The sequence below is a fragment of the Pleurodeles waltl genome, chromosome 8, assembly GCF_031143425.1.
Source record: "Pleurodeles waltl isolate 20211129_DDA chromosome 8, aPleWal1.hap1.20221129, whole genome shotgun sequence".
Classification (NCBI taxonomy): domain Eukaryota; kingdom Metazoa; phylum Chordata; class Amphibia; order Caudata; family Salamandridae; genus Pleurodeles; species Pleurodeles waltl.
In genome coordinates, this window is record NC_090447.1 from 802,705,573 (window position 1) to 802,717,944 (window position 12,372).

General features: G+C 43.7%; 1 protein-coding gene across 1 annotated transcript in view; it reads left to right on the forward strand.

Moving 5' to 3' along the window:
- Window positions 1-12,372, forward strand: part of FGF14 (fibroblast growth factor 14) — a 1,239,298-nt gene that overhangs the window by 662,900 nt on the left and 564,026 nt on the right. The window lies entirely within an intron of this gene.

The window sequence follows — 12,372 nt, forward strand, 5'->3', positions numbered from 1 at the left end:
TCCGTCAGAGCTTTCCTTTCCTTTCTCCTTTGTCTGAAATATGTATCTGAGACCCCAGCCTGCTTTAACATCTGGAGAAATTGACTGCTCAATTAGCTTAAAATAGCAAATTTGTTTTTTTCTTCGAGTCTAGCATTGATGTCGTTCAGCTTAGTTGAGTGTTAAAAAAACCTGAGTTTCATGCTTCATTTTGCTTTAAGCATCTCTAATATCCATTGCTACAAAGGCTTACCGTGAAATGCATCAACACAAAAGCTAAAATGCTTTCCTCTTGTTGCTAGCATGCTAACCAAGATCAACCTTAAACATATGGTGCATTGTCCCAGTTTCCACTGTGGTTCATCTTTAACTAGGTGAGCTGGGCGCAACAGGGCAAGTGAGTCCTATTACAAATAATGGGCTGTCCCCAGGGCAGCTGCAAACTGGTGCCTGCGATAGGGCCAGCTCAATAGGGCAAGGTAGATGGACTATTTGAAGCAGCTATCCATCTTTCACAGCGCAAATACCACCCAGCCTGCACTTGAAAAGGGAGTACAGACAAAAAGAGGGGAAGTCCCTGTTACCCCACTGGATTAGGGACAATAACAATGCAAAAAGCAAAGTATCCAACAGGGATAAATCTATAACAAAATATCTAAGTAAAAAACTAAAATTTTTACTGAGTAATAATTTCTTTATTATGAATAAATCAATTTGATCATAGTGTCAGCAAATCACCTATCTCCCTAAAAATTATATTATATACAGAAAGACTAATTATATACAAATCCAAAACCACCCTAAAATACCAAACAAACACCGTGATACATAAAATATATAGGCTTCTTAACCATCAAGTAGCAAGCAGTCACCGATTCAGGTAGTGACAGTAGTGGAAGGAAAGTATCCTGCAACAGTGAGACAAGTCAATCATTGGGATGAAAGTCCGATACAGTCCACAAATTATTCAATCCAGATGTTTCAGGAATTCAAACAGTCACTCTTTAATACGTTATAGTCGACGCGTTTCGGCCTTAACAACTACGGCCTCCTCAGGACAATGAAGACAGTGCCTTAGCTTGGTGATTCTTAAGTTGCACAAACGGTAATTCAATAATACGAAACCTGGCTCCTGCTTGCTATCAATAATAGCCCGACGTCTTTCTGCTGAAATGAAAACTTAGCCGCGTGACGAACTGAAGCGGCGTGCATTAGAGCATAGAACATCTGGATTGAATAATTTGTGGACTGTATCGGACTTTCATCCCAGTGATTGACTTGTCTCACTGTTGCAGGATACTTTCCTTCCACTACTGTCACTACCTGAATCGGTGACTGCTTGCTACTTGATGGTTAAGAAGCCTATATATTTTATGTATCACGGTGTTTGTTTGGTATTTTAGGGTGGTTTTGGATTTGTATATAATTAGTCTTTCTGTATATAATATAATTTTTAGGGAGATAGGTGATTTGCTGACACTATGATCGAATTGATTTATTCATAATAAAGAAATTATTACTCAGTAAAAAATTTAGTTTTTTACTTAGATATTTTGTTATAGATTTATCCCTGTTGGATACTTTGCTTTTTACATTGCACTTGAAAAGGGGGCTGAGGTGTCAAGTAGTTACTACACCCACATACAGGGGGTGACTGGCAGTGTCTTTTGGATTCCCCTTTCAAGGACCACCCTCAGGGGTGCACTAATTCTCTGCCTCCGACCTGCACCTTTACCTCTGTGCTTGTGTCTATAATACTGTGCGGTTGCAGAAACAAAGAGATCCTTCATGCCTCCGACCTGCACCTTTACCCCTTTGCCTGTGCAGTGCTTAGTTTGTGCTTGTTGTTTCCGGTGCTGAGCACCGGCACTTATTTTTGAGTGCTGGGGCTTATTCTTCTGCCTCAAGCATTTGCTGTGAGCAAAAGACACATATGGGAAAGATGGATGAATGGAAAAACGAAAAAGCGTCACAAAGGGAGAAAGGAGAAAGCTGCAAGAGTGAGCTGAAGGGGCAGGGAGTGGCTATATATGGATTGAAGAGGCCCGAGATGGCTTCAGGATTACGCCGCCTCAGTATTCTGTGTTCACACGTTTAATTGCAGAAGACACATGTTTAAGAGGAGAGCTTTGGGCACCGGCACCTTTTTATTTACAAATTAAGCACTGTGCCTGTGTCTATAATACTGTGCGGTTGCAGAAACAAAGAGATCCTTTACTAGCATGGGGCCACCATACCAAGATAATGAGTGAATGCCCCCTTAGAATCACACCTGTGCTATAGGTGCACGTGCAATCTGCATTAGAGTAATGTTCATGCAAGGGTTTCTTTCCCAATCCGTAATACCAAAGGAAACAGAGGGCACCAAAAGCTGGTAAGCATGTCTCTTCCGCCTCCAGACACCTTCTGTAATATAGCTTCGAGTGTTGTGAACAAGGTGCATCTGGGCAGAAACTGATGTGCGTAAATGTTTGCCCCATCGTGTGCAGACATTCAAATACAGTTCTCTGACTTTTTTACCTAATCATCAGTTTGCTCAGATGCAATCTGATTCACCCAAGTGCACAAATTACATTTTCAAGCCAGTTATTGCACAATTTAGGAAGCTGATCCTAACAAAGATCATCGCAAATAATGTGATTGATTTAAAGCAGTGCTTGTCAGTAAATTCAGATTATGAAGGTTTCTATTCAGGGTAAAATTTAAAATGTAAAACACATTTTTGAAATGCTATTGTACTGTGAAAATGTCCCTGAGAATTGTAACACTTAATTTTAACTGATTGTAAAGCATTGCTTTAAAGGCTCAGTTTCCAGCTTATGACCATGAACAGATCCTTACTGAAGTGAATCACAGGGCCCTGACTCTGTTTCCAATTGAGGACAGACATATTACAGAGCCTTGGAATAGATGCATGCCCATTCTCCTACAACAACCTTGCATCCAGTACATATGAGACAGCCTTTATATTTATTGAATTCATTTATTGAATGTGTATTTAGCGTTTTTATCTGAAGTGCGAAAAACAAAAAATGATAGCACAGTAGAAAACGAGGACATACCAAAAAGTTTTGGTTGCATAAACAAAAACAAGGTTCACTGGGAAACAACATTAATGTAGCAATGCATGACACAAAGAGATGACAAGTTTTTTGTTGTTTTTTTTTAACACAAAAGAGGAGGAGATAAATGGAGGTAGCTCATTCCATAGTTTAGGTCCAGGAAGACGCACACAAATTAGCTCTGTTTGCTAATCAATGATCTCTCTAACCCAGAACCAACCAATTGATTACATGCTCGCACTGCCCCACTGTCCCTTCTAAGTGGCCCTTCTCCCGCCACCTCACCACCTTCCTCCTGCTTACTTTCCTCTCTCTGCCTCATTCATCTTTGTCACCTTCCACTCTTCACACCACTTCTTTTCTTTTCCTCGCTCTTCTGTTGCCGTTGCACTCTCTATGAGTCCACTTCATCCTCCTCGCTCTGCTTTGCCCTCCCCTCCCTGTATGCACCGCTTCTCGTATCAACACACGCCAGACCATTAGAAACTTTCATCACAAGTGCAAAAGAACACATTTACCATTCAAGATTGTTTCCCAACTGTAAACGGATTTACTCATGCTGAGATGTGAGTACATTTGTAGGCAGAGAGTGGGCGTTCTTGGACAGGAATGCTATAGTGGTCTGTGCCCACACATGAATATACACATATTCGCACACCGTTATCAGGCTCTTTCCCACATTGGTAATGGTCAGATATTTACTACTGTCGACAGCAGAAGTAAATACAGTGGTTCATTTTTACTAATAGTTGCTGATGGGCGGCGACCAGGACGCTTCCTGCCTTCCTACTGATGGTATTCTCGATAACGATCTTGCTACTAGATTTTGTGTGGCATCATGCAAACGTGTGACATCACACTGGTTAAGTTACAGTACACTTCACTAGGCCTACGATTTATCTGATGATCATTTTATGAGAGTCAATCACTACCACAAGCAAGTTCGAGAGTATGGGATGCAGAAGATTCATCATGAGATTGAATATCCTGATATGTGTGTTTTACACAACCATAGGTTTTAGACCGACTAGCGGGTTCCCAACCTCAGGGGACCCTCAGTCAGTCTAAAGCCTATGGATATCTGAGAGAAATGGGAGTTTGTGGGTGACTCTCATTACATTCTAAGTTGGAGCAGGGAGTTCGGAGATGTAAGGCATGGCAAAGTTGGCATTTGCCTATGGCCCCCCTTCCACTAGAAAAGTTAACTTCTCGCTCTCTCACCTCTATGTCTGTATTTCAACATCTCTCCTCTCTACCCAACTCTAACCCTGACCATGACACTCTTTGTCTAGTGTCTTCTATGGGTATTGGCGGCCCCCAAAAAAACATATTCCAACAGTTTTGTGGGACCTAATTTCTGAGTTTGTTTGGCATCATTCAGTCTTCAGGTAATGAAATGCAAAGCTGTTATGAATCAGGGCCACAAAATATGTCTCGCCTAGGGCCCCAAAAATCCATAAGACGACACTGAAGGGGTTCGGGGCATGATTATTCTTTACACCACTCTTTTGTCCCTTGAACTTCACTGTGGTCGGCCCAGTCTCCAGGTAGAACAATCTTCTGGGCATTTTCTTTAGTTCAGGGGTGATCTGTGCCTATGCAGAGATGTCCTGCAATCATTCTGTCATGGGCCCAAGTCCAAGGAAGAGATTATCCCTCCCTGGCCCCTGTATCAACTATGAAATGCAGCACTAATCAGTGTTCAGCAGGCACTTCAGTCCTTTGTGTCCCAGCGCCACTGCACCTGCTGCACCAATGGAAGCATGTATCAGTCTGCACTGACTTGGCATCTCCGGCTTCTGCCTGCCGCGCACCCCTAACTGACGGTCCACTAGCCGGGGGACCCCGTAACCTTGCTAGGCGCCAAAACACATCCCCTCCTGTGCAGCATTATCCGTAATAAATGGTGTGTCAGGTGTGCTTGTGTGAGGTCACATCGTGCTGGTGACAAATGTCGCTCCTCCACCCCAGCAACACACGCCAAGCGTCCTCTCTCCCGAGCGTGAAGCATTTCAGGGGTATATACTCTGCTCTGCATGAACTCTTTCAGTTCCCTGGCTCACGAGCTCTGCTTGGCACTTCGACTGTAACCCCGTTCTGCCTCCGAGTGTGTACCTCTTATACCAGTTGCGTAGCTCGTGCGTCATGGCCTAGACTACAAGGAAAGAAATGGCACCTGGCCGTTGTTTAACTGCGAACTACAGCAATTATCATGGCACAGTGGCCCTCAGGCCTCTGGGGCCGGGTACCGCTGCTCCAATGGGCCCCACGCTACCTCTTTGTGCCGTGTTCTGCTCAGTGCTTCGAGGACAGCATAACTCAATCTGTGTGTGGACTGCGGGAAAACTAGCCTAGGGATGTTACTTCTGGCTCTCAAAAAGAGAAGTACGTAACGTTATTGTGATTCAGTGGAAACTGAACAACGAGTCCATCTCTTCCTCCGACGTGCCTTGAAATCTCTGCGAAGGGTGCGGGGGCTGGACAGATCCGAGCTGCTGTGGTGTTTCAGGACAGTAGCCTCTGACAGGCAGCCAGGAAGAAAGCTGAAGTGATGCCTGGGCAAAATTCAGAGACGTACGTTTGTGTTGGTCTCTGATTCAAATTTCAGTCGGGCCAACTCCGTAGTTCATCCATTTGAGGATAATTAAAGAATTGCATGAATTAGGGTGATCAAGAGTCCCGGATTTACCGGGACAGTCTCGGTTTTCACCAGCTGTCCAGGCAGATTTCGGGAAATTCAGCTCATGTCACGTTTTTAGAGATGGTCGACTGAAAATGGTGGGATGTGCCTTTTTATGTTTTTCAAAGCAGGGATAGTGAGAAGCTGTTGTATTTAAGCAATTTAGTTAACAGGCATAATACTGGCTTTAAAAATTGCATTTTATTTATATTCCTAGTGCCTCTTTTGTAAGTCTGAGCTGATAAGTGTTGTCATTCTGAGCGCTTGGTGACAGTAAAATTGTAGTCCTTTTTTAATTTTTGTGAAATGTCCCCGTTTTTGGCTTTACAATTCTGGTCACCCTAGCATTATTGCACTAGTTCCACCGCCTTATCCAGCCTGAAGAGGGCAATTATTATTTGAGTTGTCAGCCAAGGCCTCTCGCGCGCACTGCGAGATCACCCCAAACTGAAACACTGTGTACTCCACTGCCTGGGACAGCCTGTCATAAATCTTTGTTTAGCTATCCATTTATCCATCTTTCTTATCCATGCGTAGCTAATATGGGTCGTGGGTCGTTTATCCTGACAGATACTGAAGATACTTGTTTATTTACCATAATGTTTGTCTATCTTAATTATGTTTGTAAATGCATTTTTAGATGCAAGCTCTCCTGAAATATTGTAATTCATTCTTGTAGAGGGCTCCTCGTTATTGGCGATAGTTTTACAGCAGTGCTCGCACCGTAGGCAGACACCACAGTCTGTCTCTAAATATTTTTATGACAAATGTCAGAGTGTGAGAACAGAAGCAACAGACATGGAATACAAGACAGGGTGTCAGGAGAGTGGGAGAAAGAGAGGGGGATTAGAGAGGGAGCAGAAAGAAGGAGAGATAGGGAGAAACAGAGAGGGGACACGGGGGGAGGAGAGAGGAGGTGCACAGCAAGTGTGAGAGAGGAAGGAAATAGAGGGTCAAAAAGAAGGGCAGAGAGGAGAGAAAGAGGGGCAAAGAGAGAGAGACTAAGAGTGTGGGGGAAACGAGATGGTGGATTGAGAGGGAGTAGGAAGGGACATTGAGTGCAAGTTAGAAAGAGAAAGAGTCCGAGAGATGGGGGGCAGAGAGACAGAGAGACAGGCTTTGCAGAGAGGAAGCAAAAGGGAGATATAGTGAAAAAAGAGAGAAATAAAGTGAAAGAAGAGGGAGTAAGACAGAGAGGCAGAAAAAGAGAGACTTGGAGAGGGTAGGCAATGAAAGGACAAAAATAGAAAGAGAAAAGATGACATACCCACAAGAGATGGGCGCATAAAGCTCCTATGCAGGAGAAGAGGGAGGTTGAACCCGCCAACGAGCCGTTCAATGGGAATGAGCGATACAAAGGTTGTCCGAGGAAGAGTTGAGGAAGAGGTCGTGGATGTGGAGATGGCATGGAAGCGGCTGCATGCCCAAAGGATGCTGCCTGGGTACAGGCCACAATGCTGGGCCTTTGCAGAAACAGGACGTTCCATCCTTGGACTTGTGGTTTTGTCTTGCCTCATTATACTCTAAGCATGGGCATTCAAGTGTCAGTAGGCAAAAATGCTGCTACATTCGGGCTTACATTTCAAGGCTGACTAAGCCGTGTACTGTATGCCCTCTCTTGCGGCACATATGCAGCAGCGGTGGCCCCCCATTAGGGCAAAGGAGCACCGCCCCCTGCTGCCAGTGCAGCAAACATGAAAAATAAAATGGCAATAAAATGAATTACCATTTTATTTTTCGGTGCTCCCAGCCCAAGCAGTGTCTGGGGGTAGGGCATTGCTGCTGACTGGCAGAAGGGGAGTGGTGATCACTCAACCAGTTTATACTGAGCATGTCAGTTTGGCTGGCTGTCTTGAGCTGGCGAGCCTCACATGCACAGTGTAAACCTCTCCACCTAGCTGTCTTAGAGAGCTTGGAGGAGAGCAGACACAGGCCCCCTCTGCCTGCTGGAGCATCAAAGCAGCCCACTCCAGCCAATCCTGGTGCTGCTCTCATGCTGCTCATTTATAGCATGAGAGCAGCATCTGGATTTGGAGAGGGGAGCTGGCTGAGGCTCTATGATGTGGCATTGTGCTGACTGCAAGACGAGGAGCCTGGGTAAGTACATTTTTCTCTTTCTTTTGGTCCACTGACAGGCACTGTGAGAAACTCCAACTGCCTTCAGCCTTAATTCCAGAGCTCTCTGTCACCACCCATAATAATAACTAGCCATGATTCAGAGCTTCGGAATGTTAGCCTAAAGGCATTTTATTTTTTTACCGTGCCTGCCACTGGACTGGCACTCAGCACAATGACATTCTATTGTTAAAGGTTAGTGGTCGCCATTGATATGCAGGCAACCTTCTCCTATTTGAGCCCTCACAGGATTCCTATCCCATATAGCCAGATCTGGCATCCACAGACCACAGGGACTGCTGTCTGTGGCCTGGGAATTTGGTGTAACCTATCTGTTCCTGTAAGCTCTAGGTAACTGAGTAGCAGCACTGCTCTATGAGCCTGAAGGATTTTTCCTGCACCATGCTCTAAGTTCTATGACTTGTGATTGTGAAACATGTATACCTTTTAATTTCCCCACCCTGTCCTAAGTAGATTTGCAGAAATGAATTGTATAATCATTTTAACCAGCCTGTAATAAGTATAGCACTTTGGCCAATTTTAGGGAAATTGTCCAGAGAAAAAACACTGTTTGCTACCACTTTTCAAAGGCCTCTTTGAGACGGTAAGCCCCCAGAATCACAGGAAATTGTAAGGCTTGCCTAGAACACCGTAACAATATTGGAATATTTCACTACAGCTCCCTCAGAACCTCTGAATTTTCAGTCTATTTACATGAATATGTAGCTGTAAAATACCTTATTTGACATTTTTTCCAAGCTTTTTAGATTTACCGATTATTTTCTGCAACACAGTAAAGCAAACAAGGGCTAGATTTACTGAAACGTGGTGCAGCACTGAGCCAAGATTGACAGCGCCATGCTGCGTCACTTTAGAAACGTAGGAATGCACTTTATATATTAGAATATGGCGTACCCATGTGTTTCCCCCTGCGCTGGTGCCAAATTGAGCTGCCTAGCGCCAAAGCAGGCATTCTTGCACCACCGTGCAAGAATGTCTTCATTGGGGGGTTTAATTGTTTATGTGCAGGCAGGTGTCTCTTCCTGCACATAACAATCACTAATGGCGATTGGCGAAATGTAGCACACCCAGAAGTGCCAAAGCTCATTTTGAAAGATTGTTTATGGGCAGGAAAGGACACCTTCCCGCACATAAACAATCATTTGTGTGGCGTTAGATTTTGGCACTGTCTCAGGTTTACGAAAACACGTAAATCTGGGGCAGCGTCAAAATGCAATGGGTTTTGCAGTGGCACGCCCACAGCAAAACCCATTGCATGCCCCTTCCACGGAAAGTGCTGTGTGCAAAGGGGCTGTATTTACAAGGTGACGTTAATCTACAAAAAGTGGCTTAACACCACCTTGTAAATATGGCGCTGGTGGCTCATAAATATCCCTCTAAATTTGCTATGCTGCATTGAAAAAAGGGGAGGAGAAGCAGCACAGAACCATATCTATACAGATCACTTCTGTCATTCGCTGCAAAGGCAAAAGGAGACCACTCATTGGATGCGTGGTGTGCACTGCAGCGCACACGTAGTATGTCAATTATGTGAGAAATTAACAGATTTCCATTGTTTACACCTGCTTCAAGTAGGCGTTAGTTTGTGAAGCAAAGGCCTCTCTCTCCATCTTCGTACATTTGTCTTTCCATCAAAACCTATGGATGTGTGCCATGATCTGCCCTTAACGGCCCCTAACACAAAGCGAAGGAAAGTATGTACCACATGCATGACTCTATAGTGATGTATCTCTATCTAGGTCTTCCGGCTAATGTTGTGTGTATGTCCTCTGATTGGCGGAAAACTGAAATAGTGCCACTTCTAAAGGGAATCATATTTGTTTATCTGTTTAGGGAATTTGTGAATTACTGATCGCCACCCTTCACTTGCTTCAGACGATATTTATTTGCTGTTTGATGTAGGGTGAAATACACACAGTGGGTGATGGGTAGCAGGATACTGCATTATATATTTTACATGTCTGGTGACGTAGGAACAGGAAGACCATTGGGTAAGAGTGGGAATGCTTGGGACACCAGTCAGTGAATATGTCGCAATAATAAGATACATCCTTAAGGAAGATAATCCTCATAATTGAAGGTGAAGAAGGCATGCAAGTCGCAGGATTCTTCTGAGCCAGGTTCATGGATTTAGATCTTCAACAGCGGGGAGAGGGAATTTTAAATTTGTCACTGCGTAATGTTAAGCATACAATTACAGTTTTGACAGAATTGTATGTGGAGTGCCTGCTTGCTGCTAACTAATGCCAGCAGAAAAAGGTGGGTAAATTTGGAAAACTAACTTTTTTTATATTACACCTCATACTGTGCTGTTTCTCTTTCTAATGAATGTGTAGTAAACGTTTTACTGTTACATAGTAGAGCAGTGTTTAATTTATTGACCTAGGAAGAATGAAAGTCTGAGTTGGCTTCTACAGTATTCAAACTAGTGAGCTAATGGTCAGGATGTCAGCAGTGTGCGCTAAACTATTTATTCATCTGGTAATTTTTGCTGGTAGTTTTGTCTCGCACATTTGAGTGTCACGCTCGGCAGATCCACTTCAGTTATAGATACCTTAATCAACTAATATCCTGATCACCAGTGACCTGCCTTTGTATGTGATTAGTATCACAGGTAATCACAAATGATGCTGATGTGTACAGAATGTGTTGTGTGTGATAGTTACAGCCTTTTACAAGTTTTGCCTCTAAGATGGGACGGATAATGGGGATTTTGCACTTAACATATCAAAAATCCTCATGATCTGTCTTTTACCGGGCATTTTTCACATGATAAATTTTTCTGGGAGATGCGTTTTTTATTGCACTCAGGCCAAGATTTACAAAGGTTTTGCGTCAGCTTTGCATTACGTTTTTTTAAACACAAACCCAATGAAACACCTTTTTGGGGACTTACAAACCAACAAAAATTCCTGTTTGCATTGGTTTGTAAGGGAAAGTAACGCAAACCAGTGTGAAGCGCTGCTTCTCAACACTTAGCGTCAAGGGGGTGTTATATGGGTGGTGCATGAGTGTTCCCATGCAACTGCCGACCGGATCATGTTTGTGCGCCCGGTTGATCTCAATTGCACCACGCTAGATGATGCATGTGCAACATGGCTCAAAAATGAGACTTATAAAGCCAGACAAGGCCACCTTGCGTGGCCCTGAGTGGCTTCATAAATCTGGAGTAAAGCAACGAAGCGCAAATTGCTGCATTGCGTTTCTCTGCCTATGGGTGTTGCATGGGTGTTCAGTGACAGACCTGGGACTGTGCCAAAATGCTACACATTCCCAGGTGAGGGGTAAAGATGAGAAATATATTTATTTTTCCTTGTTACTGCCTCCTTCTATGTGTGCTGCATTCTGCAGCACACGTATAAAGAGGAATATACCTCAGAGGATTGTTTTTGTGCAGGAAGGTGCTCCTTACGTTGCAGGCATAAGCACCCTGGCACCATGGTGCAAGGACACCTGCATTGGTGTTAGGCTGCCAACACAGTGCCAGTGAGGGAAAAAGGTAAGAAAGTGCCATATTCTTTTAAATATCTCACATTCTTGCCCTTTCCCTGTGACGCACAGTAAGGAGACTTGCTGCGCCACAATACCATAAATATAGCCCATGCTTTTAAACGCAAAACCATTTCTACTAACAGGGTTGTGCACCAAAAAATAACATTACTGTAAAGCAGGCATTAAAAGGAGAAATATTTTAATTTCTCCTTTCTTTTTCAACTTTGCATGTGTGCTGCACTGTGCAGAAAACATACAAATCGCATAACAATTGAAATCTTCTCTAGTCATAGTATTTTGTACTGGAAGGGAATCCTTCCAGTACAAAACCTACAGAAGACTTATGTGCTCATCTTTGCAATATGGCTCAAAATTCTGTGCCGACGCTAGGGAGAGGAGAGTGCCATCTCTTTGTATCTCCTGCTCTCTCCCTGTTACTCAACGCAGCACAGTACCTTTGCGTGCTGCACAGGCTTGTCTGACACCTTATTAAATCTGGGCCCCAGTATGTACCAGATGCGATCAAAACTGCAAAACTCGACAGCAGTAGGCATATATTTCCTTTCAAGGTTAAATGCCACTAGAGGGAGCCAGACACAGTGACATTGCTGGAACTCCATTCTTTGTTCCTATGCTTTCTCAGTAAATGTTTTCAGTTTAGGTGAGAGCACCGATTTGTTTTGCGCTTACTATTTCACCTTTTCCATCTGCTTGATTGGCGGCAATCAGACCAATGTCTACTGAGGTTAGTGACTACGTAATTTCACTACTCCAATGCCGGACAAACTGTCATAGCTTCTACGACACACTCACAATATATTTTGACACAGGCTGAAACCTGGGGTAACTAGAGAGTGTTTTTGTGTACAGATGAGTTTACTGCAGGGCGAGTAATTTTTCTAGGATATGTGCTAATGCCAATCCGAAGATTGCATTTTTTTTAAAGATCGCGCAGCCTTTCATCTCCATCAAGAAGGTGCCATGATACTTATATTTGGATACAACTTAATAATTCAGCTTGCT